Source organism: Sturnira hondurensis, unplaced genomic scaffold (genome assembly GCF_014824575.4).
Source record: "Sturnira hondurensis isolate 20B ecotype Veracruz unplaced genomic scaffold, ASM1482457v3 Scaffold0023226, whole genome shotgun sequence".
In the NCBI taxonomy this organism is placed as follows: domain Eukaryota; kingdom Metazoa; phylum Chordata; class Mammalia; order Chiroptera; family Phyllostomidae; genus Sturnira; species Sturnira hondurensis.
In genome coordinates, this window is record NW_028095857.1 from 2,919,787 (window position 1) to 2,933,043 (window position 13,257).

Sequence of the window (13,257 nt, forward strand, 5' to 3'; positions counted from 1 at the left end):
TCAGTAGTCCATGAAACTGCCATCCCCAGAGCTTCCTGGGTGGAAGATACCCAGCACAGAATCAAGAAGTTAAAAGGCTGGAAAAAATGCCACATTAAGGCCTAAATTGATATTCACTGACTCTGGAAAAAATACAAGGGGATAATACCAGAGGAGGGCTTTTGCTCTCCCACCAGCACATCAAGGCAACTCTGAAGCATATAGAGCCACCTCCAACTTCACAGTTGAACTACAGATGAGTATGATAATAAGCAACAATGAAAAACCCTGAAGGAAACAATCCTGAAAAGAATAACTATTGTCATGTAAAGGGGACTCCATGTAACTAAGTGCGAAAACATAGTATGTTGGGTGGAATTTCTTTGTAATAATTAAATAAAGACAAAGGGAAGTTTTCTTTAATTTTGAAATGGGACTACGCTCCCTTTTCAATACATTGTAAAAGAAAATGAGAATCTGAATGCCTCCTTCCACATTGAGAGGTGCAAATTAGATGTCTTCTTAAGCACATACAGGTTATAATAACAATAGCTACTTAAGACTTATTGAAAGCTTATTATGTTCCTAGTGCTTGAATACTCACACTGAATCCTCACAAGAATCTCTGAGACAGTAGTATTATTCCAAATTTCAAATGAGAAAGCTGAGGCAAATAGAGGAACTTCCCTAAAGTCACTCTGCTGAATACTACTATTTTTAGAATTTTAAAATACAACAAGCATCAAAAATCCAAAATTTTATCATTATCTTGCTCTTTCCATGCTCAGATATATAAGTCCTGACTTTTCTTCTCCCAACTACACAAGAAAAACTATATCTAAAAAACAAGAAGAGTTAGATACAAAATAGAGTTGCAAATGTCAAGAGCTCTCCTATATACCAACAGCTTTATCTGATTAGAAATGTAATGGAAAAAAAGAGACCACACAAAATAACACCAAAACTATAAGACATCTGGAAATAAAGTTAATAAGGAATGTAGGAACAACTATATAAATTTACTTATTATATTAAAATGAAAAAACTAAATGGAAAGATGACATGTTCCTACACAAAAGATAAAACTATATACACAAGTAAATTATTTCTAAATTTATGTAGCAGTTTTACACATTTCCTATCAAAATGCCAACATAATAATTTTATAAACTTGGACTTCTGGCTGAGACAGAGGTGTAGGTGGAAACACTGTGCCTCCTTGCACAACCAAGTTTAAAGACAACAAAGTTTTAGTAACAAAAATGCAACCAAAACATAGAAAATTGAACTGTACAGAACTCCGACAACAACAAACCATTCAGCCAAACCGGTTAAGGGGCAGAGTCAGCAGCTGGCAGATCCCAGGTGCGGGGTGGCAATGGGTGGACCCAGTGGGGATGCAAGGCAGCTGGCTGACCTCGGTCACACATTCACACTCAGATAAACTAGATCAAAGAGAGAGCAGTGAGACACAGTGCACAAACCAGGGCCCCAGTGCTGGGAATTAAAGCCTAAAAGCACCAATTGGAAAAACTTTTGGGGTCGAGGTGCCGGGAGAGGCTCCCAGGCTCACAGAGAGTTCATTGGAGAGACCCACAGGGTCTGGAGGGTGCACAGGCCCACACACCAGGGAGTCGGCACCAGGGGGGCCCGGTTTGCTTGCGGGAATCAGCAGAGGGGACTGAAATCTGAGAGCGAGCTGAACAAACCCCATTGCCCCTCTCTGACCCCTCCCCCACATACAGGGTCACAAACCAGCAACTGGGCTGCACCACCGTGGTGAACACTTAAGGCTCCGTCCCTCATACAGAACAAGCCCAACCTGACCAAAAAGTTATGGCTCAAGAAGAACAGCTCAAAGACCCACAGCCAATAATTCTAAGTGACTGAGAAATTGCCAGCCTCTCAGAAGCACAGTTCAAGACACTGTTTATCAGGATGCTCACAGAACTGGTCGATTTTAGTCTCAAATTAGAGGAACAAATGAAGGCTAAACTAAGTGAAATGAAGGGAAATGCACAGCAAACCAATAGTGATGGAAAGAAAACTGGGACTTAAATCAAGAGAGTGGACCAGAAGGAAGAAAAAATGACCAAACAGAAAAGAAGGAAGAAACAAGAGTTCAAAAAAATAAGGAGAGGCTTAGAAACCCCCAGGACATCTTTAAACGTTCCAACATCTGAATTATAGGGGTACCAGAAGGGGAAGAGGAATAGCCACAAGTGGAACACTTATTTGAACAAATAATAAAGGAGAACTTCCCCAGTCTGGCAAAAGAAATAGATTTCCAGGAAATCCAGGAAGCTCAGAGAGTGCCAAAGAAGTTGGATCCAAGAAGGAACACACCCAGGCACATCATAATCACATTAGCCAAAATTAAAATGAAGGAGAGAATTCTAGAAGCAGCAAGAGATAAGGGGACAGTCACCTACAAAGGAGTTCCCATCAGACTGTCAGCGGATTTCTCAAAAGAGACCTTACAGGCAAGAAGGAGCTGGAAAGAAGTATTCCAAGTTATGAAATCCAAAGACCTAGCCAATTGCTCTATCCAAGATTGCTCTATTTAGCAAAGCTTTCATTTAGAATGGAAGGGCAGATAAAGTACTCCTCAGATAAGGTCAAGTTCAAGGAGTTAATCATCACCAAGCCCTTATTATATGATAAGTTAAAGGGACTTATCTAAGAAAAAGACGATAAAAAATATGAACAGTGAAAGGACAGCAAACTCACAGTTATTAACAACCACACCTAAAACAAAAGCAAACTAAGCAGACAGCTAGGTCAGGAGCAGAACCATAAAAATGGAGATGACAAGGAGGGTTAGCAACAGGGAAGTGGGAGGAGGAGAAGGGGGGAGAAGGTACAGAGAATAAGTAGCATAAACAGTAGGAAGAAAATAGATGGGGGAGGGCAAGAATAGTATGGGAAATATAAAATCTAAAGAACTTGTGACGCATGGACATAAATGAAAGGGGGAAAGGTGGGGGGAGAGGGTGTGCAGGGTGGAGGGGAATGAAGGGGGGAAATGGGACAACTGTAATGGCATAATCAATAAAATATATTAAAATAATTTTATAAACTTAACATAATTTCAAACTTTATCTGAAAGATAAAAAATAGAACTTTTTGGAAAAGACAATGAATAAGAAGAAATTAAACCTACCATCTGTTAAAATCTATATGAAAATAGCAATGATTAAATCAGTGTGGTATTGGTACAAGACTAGACAAACAAATCAGTGGGAAAAATAACTAGCTCAGAAAAGTTCCTAGTCTATATAAAAACAATATATAAGATTCTGAAAAAGCACCAGAAAGGATCAGGGAAGAGGAGAAATAAACAATTAAGGGTACAAAGTCAGCACCCATTTATGATAAAAACATTCAACATAGTGACAATAGAGGGATCATTCCTCAACATAATAAAGGCCATATACAAGAAACCTACAGTCAACATCATACTCAAGGGGCAAAAACTAAAAGCTTTCCCACTGAGATCAGAAATAAAACAAAGATGTTCACTTTCACCACTTCTATTCAAGATAGTATTGGAGGTTCTAGCCATGGCAATCAGACTAGAAAAAGAAATAAAAGGCATCCAAATTGAAAAGGATGAAGCAAAACTATCATTGTTTGCAGATGACATTATAGTGTACATAGAAAACCCTATAGATACCACCAAAAAATCTATTTGACCTAATAAGTAAATTTAGCAAAATAGAGGCATACAAAGTCAATATTCAGAAATTGAAGCCATTTTTGTACACCAACAACTAATTATCAGAAACAGAAATCAGGAAAAAATAGCATTTAATATAGCAACAAGAAAAATAAAGCACCTAGGAATACAGCTGACAAAGGAAGTAAAATACTGTACTCAGAAAACTACACAACACTAAAGAAAGAAATTAAGGAAGACAGAAATAAATGGAAACATATACCGTGTTCATGGATTGGAAGAATTAAGATTATCAAAATGTCCATACTACTCAAAGCAATTTATAGATTGAATGTAATTCCTACTAAAATAACAATGATGTATTTCACAGACATAGAAAAAACACTTCAAAACTGTATATGAAATAAAAAATGACCCAAATAGCCTCAATAACTTTAAGAAGGAAGAACAAAGTAGGAGGGATCACAATACCTGATATCAAACTATATTACCAGGCCACGGTAATCAAACAGTCTGGTACGGGCATAATACACATAAAACAGAAACATAGATCAATGGAACAGAATAGAGAGCCCAGAAATAAAACCAAGTCTCTATGGTCAATTAATATTTCACAAAATGGGAAGAAGCATAAAATGGAGTAAAAACAGCCTCTTCAAAATGGTGCTGGGAGATAAGAAAAGCTACATGCAAAAAAATTGAAACTTGAACCACCAACTTACATAACACATGAAAATAAACTGAGGATGAATAAAAGATTTAAATATAACTGATAAAACCATAAAAGTCCTAAAGGAGAACATAAGCAAGAAAATCTCAGATATTCCATACAGCAATATTTTCACCAATATGTCACCTAGAACATGGGTCATAAAGGAAACAATAAACAAATAAGTGGATAAAATTCTTGTGCACCACTAAGAAAAACACCAGTAAAGTGAAAAGAGAGCCAACCATATGGGAAAATGTATTTGCAATAATGCCTTGATCAAGGGTTTGATCTCTGATATATAAGGACCTTGCAGGACTCCACTCCAGGAAGACAAACAACCCAATTTAAAAATGGGCAAAGGACCTGAACAGACACTTCTCCAAGGAAGACATAAGGAGAGCCCAGGGACATATTAAAGGATTCTCAGCATCATTAGTCACCTGAAGGATGCAAATTAAAACCACAATGAAATACCACTTCACACCAGTGAGAATGGCCATCATAAACAAATCTACAAACAAGTGTTGGAGAGAATGTGGAGAAAATGGAACCCTAATACACTGTTGGTAGGGATGTAGACTGGTGTAGCCACTGTGGAAAACTCTATGGAATTTCTTCAAAAACTAAAAATGAAAATGCCCTTTAACCTAGTGATTACACTGCTGGAATTATATCCTAAGAATCCTGAAACACTAATCCAGAAGAACCTATGCACCTCAATGTTCATAGTAGCATTATTTATAATAGCCAAGTGCTAGAAACAGTATAAGTGTCCATCAGTAAATGAGTGGATCAAAAAAGTATGGCAGATTTACAGAATGTAATACTATGTAGCAAAAAAAAAAAAAAACCCAGCAGCATTGTTCCCTTTCTGAGCACCCCATACACACACACACACAGAACCACACAGCAGCAACACCATATCAAAGACTCCATCAACCTGGTTCACATGGCTTGCCCCACCCTGGCAATCACCTACGGCTCTGCCCCATCCAATTTACCAGTGTGCCTATCCACAATAGGCCACACTACTAGGACAGGGAGTCAAAGAAGCTCTACCTAATACATAGAAACAAAAGGAGGCTACCAAAATGAGGAGACAAAGAAATATGCTCCAAATGAAAGAACAGAACAAAACTCCAGAAAAAGAATTGAACAAAATGGAACTAAGCAACCTATCAGATGCAGAGTTCAAAACACTGGTTATTAGGATGTTCAAGGAACTCATTGGGTACTTCAATAGCATGAAAAAGGACCCAGGCAGAAATGAAGATTATACTAAGTGAAAAAAAGAAAAAACTTCAGGGATCCAACAGTAAAATGGATGAAGCCAAGAACCAAACCAATGATTTGGAGCATAAGGCAGGAAAAAATAGAACAGCAAGAAGAAAAAAGAATTTAAAACAAAGCCAAGGATAGGCTCAGGAGCATCTGAGACAACTTCAAATATACCAACAGTTGAATCATAGGGGTGCTAGAAGGAGAAGAGAAAGAGTAAAAAATTAAAAATGTATTCAAAAAATAATGAAAGGAAACTTCCCTAATTTGGTAGAGGAAATAGACATACAAGTCCAGGAAGCACAGAGTCCCAAACAAGATGGATACAAAGAGGACCACACCAAGACACATCATAATTAAAATGCCAAAGATTAAAGATAAAGCAAGAATCTTAAAAGCGGCAAGAAAAATGCAGAGTTACCTACAAAGGAGTTCCTATAAGATTATCAGCAGACTTGTCAAAAGAAACTGTGCAAGAAGTATTCAAAGTGATGAAAAGATTTCTCAAAAGAAACTGCAAGTATTCAAAGTTATGAAAAGCAAGGACCTACAACCTACATTACTCTATCCAGCAAAGCTATCATTTAGAATGGAAGGGCAGATAAAGTGCTTCTCAGACAAGGTAAACCTTTGGTTTGCAGGCCAGCACTAAATAAAATATTTTAACATAAATAAATAAATAAATAAATAAATGAAATCTTGCTTATAAATACATTCTAATTATATAAAAAATCTCATGATATAATGTAAAGATGGGAAAAGAAACAATAATCTCAACTAAAATGACCCCAATTTTACAATAGTAAAAATGTGGAAGTGTTTTTTACTAATTCAATAACTTTTATTGAGTGCCTGTTTTGTTCTAGGTACTGAACAGGAAGTTAATGATAGTTGTCCCTGAGAGATGAAATTATGGATGATTTTCCAGCTTCTTCAAATAATTCTGTATTTTTCCATATTTTTGCAATATAAATGAATTGAGTTTATAATGAGTATCCACTAAAAAAATAAAATAAAAAAGACACTAGAACTCTGTCTGCTTTTCCCCAGATAGCAACATTTTTCTTAATAATTGTCAAATAAAAGTCAAATAGTATATTACATTCATTCAGGACATTAACAGAGGTGTTTTCAAAGGTACCAACCCACAGAGATTACCATTTCCTGCGGAAGGGTTTTGTATATCTCTATCTCCCTGAGTGGCTCAATCTCCCTCACAAAGGCACTGGTAAACAAGAACATTTTAGCCACATCTAATCAATTCTGTTTGGGGATCCTAGGCAATAGCAGTGAGACAGTGGAGGGTGGGAAAGAACTTCTAGTCTTTAGGCCTATTCAGGGTCTGTAAGCAGGTTCAGAATCACCCTCACTCACATCCTATGCAGCAGCGTGTATCAAACCCTCACTGACTGGAAACTGCCAATAGGCTCAAAATTCAATAAACAAAATTGCTTGCTTTCAATCTTCTTATCACCTTATGAAGTTTTATACTCACTTTAGTGATGAATGAATTTACATAGTATTACATTTTATTCTTCTCAGCTAGAACACTCTATCACATGGGAGTGATTTTTTTCAAATCCTAGCTTTAAATCAATTATATATTTTAATTTCCTGGAAATTTTTTTTCTAATCTGAGAAATCTCATCTTTAAGCCATGCGAAGGGAAAATGTGAATCTTAAGTTGCTTCATCATCAAGTTTCAGGCACTCTCAATATTTCTTTAAATGACTACTTTTATATTAAAGAACTGAGATAGAAAGGGGGGGCTGGAGGGAAGAAAGAGGTGTTTTCTTTGATTTTCCTTAATTTTTAGCTCTTATTTTTTGTGCTCACACACCAAAAACACAAAAGGTATTTATTTCTATCAAATACTCCATGTTATAACATAGAATTTGAATTGAAACATATCTAGTTAAATGATTGCACACATAGTAAATATAGTCCTACTGAAGGCCACAGTCTCCATTTACTCAAGAAACAGACTACAGAATTAGGCCACAGATGTTTTCTGTAGCAGGCGAGCTACATCTGCAACCAGAGTGACATTGTACGGAGGACATTTTCATATATTAGCTATGGAGTGGGAGTGAAGAATGTGTTTATTTGTTTGTTTCTTTCATTATAATTTCCTTTACAGTATCTGAATAGTTCTGACATCTACACAGAACCACTAAATAAAAATTTTGCACTTAGGTGCATACTTAATATGTGAAAAGTTTATACAGACATTAATTAAAGAAGTGCCCCCAAAGTATACAGGGTTTTGTACTTAGGCTGTTCAAAGTTAAACTACTGGGTGGGGAGGAAATCAAATAAATTTGCCTTTATGGAAAATGGAGACAATTGTATTTGAACAACAATTTTAAAATAAAAAATAAAATATAAAAAAAGAAAGCAGTCCATTTTGTTGGAAAAAAAGAGTGCATTTAGCCAAGGCTGAATTTGAAATTTTGAGCATCTCCATGACTATCAATTCATTAACTCTTTTTTAGTTGGATTCCAAATTTTCAGGGATATTGTATGCCTCAGAGTCAAAAAGTCCAAACATGAAATCAAATGTTGAAGAATATTAAAGAGGTTCTACCTAAAAATTGGCTATGTGGTCCTAAAAAGGGCACAGAAAAATGTATTTTGTCAGATTGGCCTTCAGAGAAAGCCTACATCGCTTTTATAGTATTGAAAATCTGTACAGATTGCAATTAAATGTTATAATTTTAAAATCTCTCATTCTAAAAATAAAATTTGTGAATCAGATGTCTAACACTGATGAGATAAATCTACTTTTACAAAACTGTACATATGGACAAGAAGAGTGAAGAAGGAAAAATGTTTTTGTAACATTATTTTTAATATTTTAAAGGTAAACTACAAAGGAAAGGCTTATTTTAAAATACAAATCTTCATATATGTTATCATCTAAGTGAGACCTCCAGAAAAGGAAAAACTTAGAAGGTATGATCTAATTGAAAAATGAAAATAAAGAACATATATATCTGTTGCATTTCAGAATAATTTATAATCTTGCCAATGCCTCCTCTTCAGCACTTAATATGGACTCTGTAGTATAGTACATAACTTCTTTAAGTGTTTGTTTTCCTGATATCAAAAATAATACAAGTTTACTGTATAAAATTTGGAAATTAGAAAAGTATATTAAAAAGTAAAAGTAAACCAATCTGTAACCTGAGATAACTATTAAGAGTTAGGTACTATCTATTAAGAGTTAGGTAATTTTCCTTCCAGTGTTTTTAATCTATCCATATATTTGTTGAAATAATCTATACATACTGTTTTGTTTATTAATTTTTTCAATTAATATATGTTATACCATATTGTTTCCCTGTGTCATTAAATATTCCTTAAAATATTATTTTAATGGCTTCAGAGTATTCTAGCAATATATGTACCATTAAAATTTGTCATTTACATATGGATGATAGAATATTTCTAATATTTTATTTTTTAACTGTACTGAGATTTAATACCTTGGACATGAATATCTAAGAATATCTAAAATTATTTCCTTAGGATAACTTCCTGATGAAGAAATGGTAGATATTTTAGGATTTTTAATATATATCAACAAATTACCACTAAGAAATATTAATTTCAATTCTATCAATCATACTCCATGTAGAAATGTATAATAATCACAACTTTATCAATACTTAGTATATTTTTTAAGACTCTCCTAATTTGTATAAAAATGACAACTAGTACATCAAACTGTTGTTTGTGGTTCCCCTGAGATAATGGATTGGTGATGAAAGAAATATGGAGACTTTACCTTATACTTTACATGCTCCTGTATTCCTTGAATTTTTAATAAAACTATATAGTGTTTGTAATTAAAAGTTAATAATGGCATTTCATTGCTATTATTTGGTTACTAGTGTTGGAATATTTTCATATCTATTAGTCATGTGTACTTTATGAATTACCTATTTGTGACCTCTGAATTATTTTCATATTATAGTATTTGTCCTATTTACTTAATTGTAAGGAATTTTTCACTAGTAAGGGTGTTGATTAAATGTCCCCTTATCCAAGATGTCTTCCCTGACCTTCTTAGAGAAACCTCATTCCCAGCAGAATACATGTCCTTTACCCTTCTTTATTTTTATCCATACCCACCTAATATATTATATATATTTACCTGTTTGTTGTTGGTCTGTGCCAATAAAAATATAAACTCAGTAGGTACAGGAACTTTCTTTTTTTCACTGTTGTATCCCCAGCACCTTATATGGTGACTAGCACATAATAATAAACACCCTATAATTACTTGTAGAACTAGTAAATATAGGTTATTAATCTGCACTGGTTTATTTTTTTACTTAGCTTATGATATTTGGGGACATACAGACATTTTTTTCAATTTGACATGCTCAAACCTGCTGGTGTTTTTCTATGCACTAATTTCTTTTTTGTAATGCTTCTAAAGTATTTTTCAATTCAAGATTAGATGAATATTTGTTTTCTTCTAATAATTTTATTGTTTTCATTTTAAAGTTTTAACTCTTTTTATTGTTGACACTATTACAATGTCCCCCATTTCCATTTCCCCACCTCCGCCTACCACATCCAGCCCCCAACCCCTCCCCCCAGCCTTCAGTATATTGTCTGTGTCCACGGGTTATGCATATATGCTTAAATGTTCTTTGGCTAATCTCTTCCAGTCCACGCACCTCCACCCCTCTAACATCTATCAATTTGATCTATGTATCTATTGCTCTTCTTGTATTCTGTTCATCAGTTTAATTTGTTCATTAGATTCCACATATGAGTGAGATCATATATACCTGTCTTTCTCCACCTGGCTTATTTCACTTAGCATAATGCTCTCCAGTTCCCTCCATGCTGTCATGAAGGGTAGGAGCTCCTTCTTTCTTTCTGCTGCATAGTACTCCATCGTGTAAGTGTAGCACATCCTTTTTATCCACTCATCTACTGATGGGCAATTGGGCCACTTCCAGATCTTGGCTATTGTATATAACACTTCTATGAACATAGGGGTCCATGTTGAATTTATTTCCTCATATAACGGAATATAAAAAATACATTTTTCCCATTGTTAAACAATTACATGGTACCTACCACTTAGTGAATAATACTTACTTTACCCATTGATTTTGTTTTTTAAGATATGTTTAACTTCTCATATTGCCTCCTCAGTGACAATATGTATAAGCTATGAGGGTAGGTACTGCTTTTACTTCCTCTGTAACCCTCAGGCCTGAGGACAGTGTTGGTCAATAAAGAATTATCTATAAATATTTGGTGAATAGGTAAATGCATGCATACTTTCAAGCCAACATATTTTTCTTTGAAAATAGCCTAACTAATAAACAAGAAGTTCATTCACTAAAGTCTAGAGGCAAATCATCATGGAGGGCTAGGCTTTAGGTAGAATAAATTAATACTCTTTAAGAGCAGGGAACCATAACCACGTCAGAAACTCATCAGTATCAAAACATAATTAACAACACCTGACACCATACAAAATGAATTATATATAATTAGCCATACCTTTAAGGCACCCCTGAAAAATATTATTCCCCTTCCCCTAAAATAATAGTTTACTTCCTGAAAGAAATAGATTGCTTTGTTACAGTGCCCCAAATCCTACTAAATGCTATTATTCAGCCTCCAGTATGCATTGAATTTAGTAATTTTGAAATAAAATTTACTCTAAAAGAAAATATATCTCATTTTGGCCTCTCAAGCAAAACTCCAAGTGCCCTGTATATATTGATTGTATAGATTTTGGTTACCTTCCAAAGGCTTGAAATTAAAAATAACACAACAAAAGAACATTTGTATTTAATTCTGGTTCTTTGCTGATTATCTATAGCAAATGGCAAAATGAACAAGGCCATGGTGAACTGCCTCTCGTGCCAACAAATGCCACAAAGAGAATGACAATCAGTGAAATATATTGTTAAGCACAAATAATAGCTAAAATATTTGTCTCTGTTGCAAGGTATTAAATTGAGAAAACTTTAAAAGTGGAAGCTTCAAGCAATTGCATTAGAAGTTGCATAATTTGGCTACACTGACCTTAGAATATAATCAAAAGCTGCTTATTTCCATAACGCTGGCCTTCAACAGTATGAAAGGTTCGATAACTCATCATGATATATGAAATAATTCTCAAGAACACCTAACTTAAAAAGGAGATCTCAGTGACTCCCAGCTCTGCGAATTTCCAGGTAGTGTGATAATTAACGTAACTTTATTTAAGTGAATTTGTGTTCTTCTGAAAGGTCTAGTTTGTCAGACAAGAAGAATGTATCTTCTACTCAATTCTAGAGCAATTACAGACCAACCAATGCAAGGTTAGTATACTCATTGCTGCCTTTATGACAAAACTCACATTGAACGTGGAGACCTATTTCAATGAGGAGGCTATTGAATTTTTATGTACCACTAACAAATCATATTAGACACAGAATATGTCACCCTTATTTAAAAGTTAAAGGGCTGTACATATTGTGTCAGCTATCTTAGTTGAGTCCCTTATGCTTAATACCACCTACAGAGCAACCATTGCCACTACATGGTCTCAAACCTTAATGCTATATGAAACCTCTCAAATCATTGCTCCAAAATTCAAAGAATTACACTCAAAACTGCAAGAAAACTTGGATATCCTCTGACCCAATCTCCTCACATAAATGTTGCAGGATTAGTGCAATTTAGCATCTATTTAGATTTTTTTAGAATCCTTGATGTCTTGAAGTCTGACTTCATTAATAATAATAGCTTTCAATAAACTAAATCTCCTCTTTTATAAAGTTTCTAATTCTTTTTATCTTTCTTTGCTAGTGATCGCTTCCCTATTCCAGAGTTACAGATCTCTAGATTGTTATTTTGGGGCATACACTGACTTGGAGTCACTCACACACAAGAGATAACTGTCCTAACAGAGTTTGTTAGGCTCAAAGAGTAAGGAGAGCCAGATATTGCAAGCATTACACATATTTTTCCCATGCTACCAAATATAACATCATTCACAGCCACAAACCTTTGCATTTCTGTTTTTTTACAATACCTTCCATGAGCTCTTCTCAAGGTTCCACATTATTAGATGTGCAAAGGCAAGCCCCAAAATGTCATTCTAACAATGCCCAGTGCTGCGGTATTTATGAATTTCTGGTTTTATATGATTTTGCTCAATGAGGCCACTACACAATGTGTGCAAAGGCAGTTTACCTTTTTTTTTCATTTCAGGCATTGCCTTATTATATTTGGTTACTGCAACAAAGCACACGATTTTTCCATTTCTAAAGAATTACCAGTAGAGGCAAAACTGAAAAAAAGTGACCTAGAGGTGTAAGGATACACATCCCATTAGCAAGCACACAAGCCACACAAAAAATTGGTGTTTTATATGTACAATTTGAGATTTGTTTCTAAAGAGCCCTCAAAAGAGCCCCACTATCACAAATTATTTGACAATTAAAAATCAGGCAAAACCCCACTATGAAAAAGCCATTATTCAATACTAATCCCATCATGTTCTCTCCCCTAAGCTCTTAGGAACAAATGCTGCCATTAGCACACCCATCTCTGGAAAGTTCATACTTGAGAAAATGGAAATGAA

General features: G+C 34.9%; 1 protein-coding gene across 1 annotated transcript in view; it reads right to left on the bottom strand.

Moving 5' to 3' along the window:
• The window catches only part of PCDH19 (protocadherin 19), a 127,193-nt gene that overhangs the window by 97,208 nt on the left and 16,728 nt on the right, over positions 1-13,257 (bottom strand). The window lies entirely within an intron of this gene.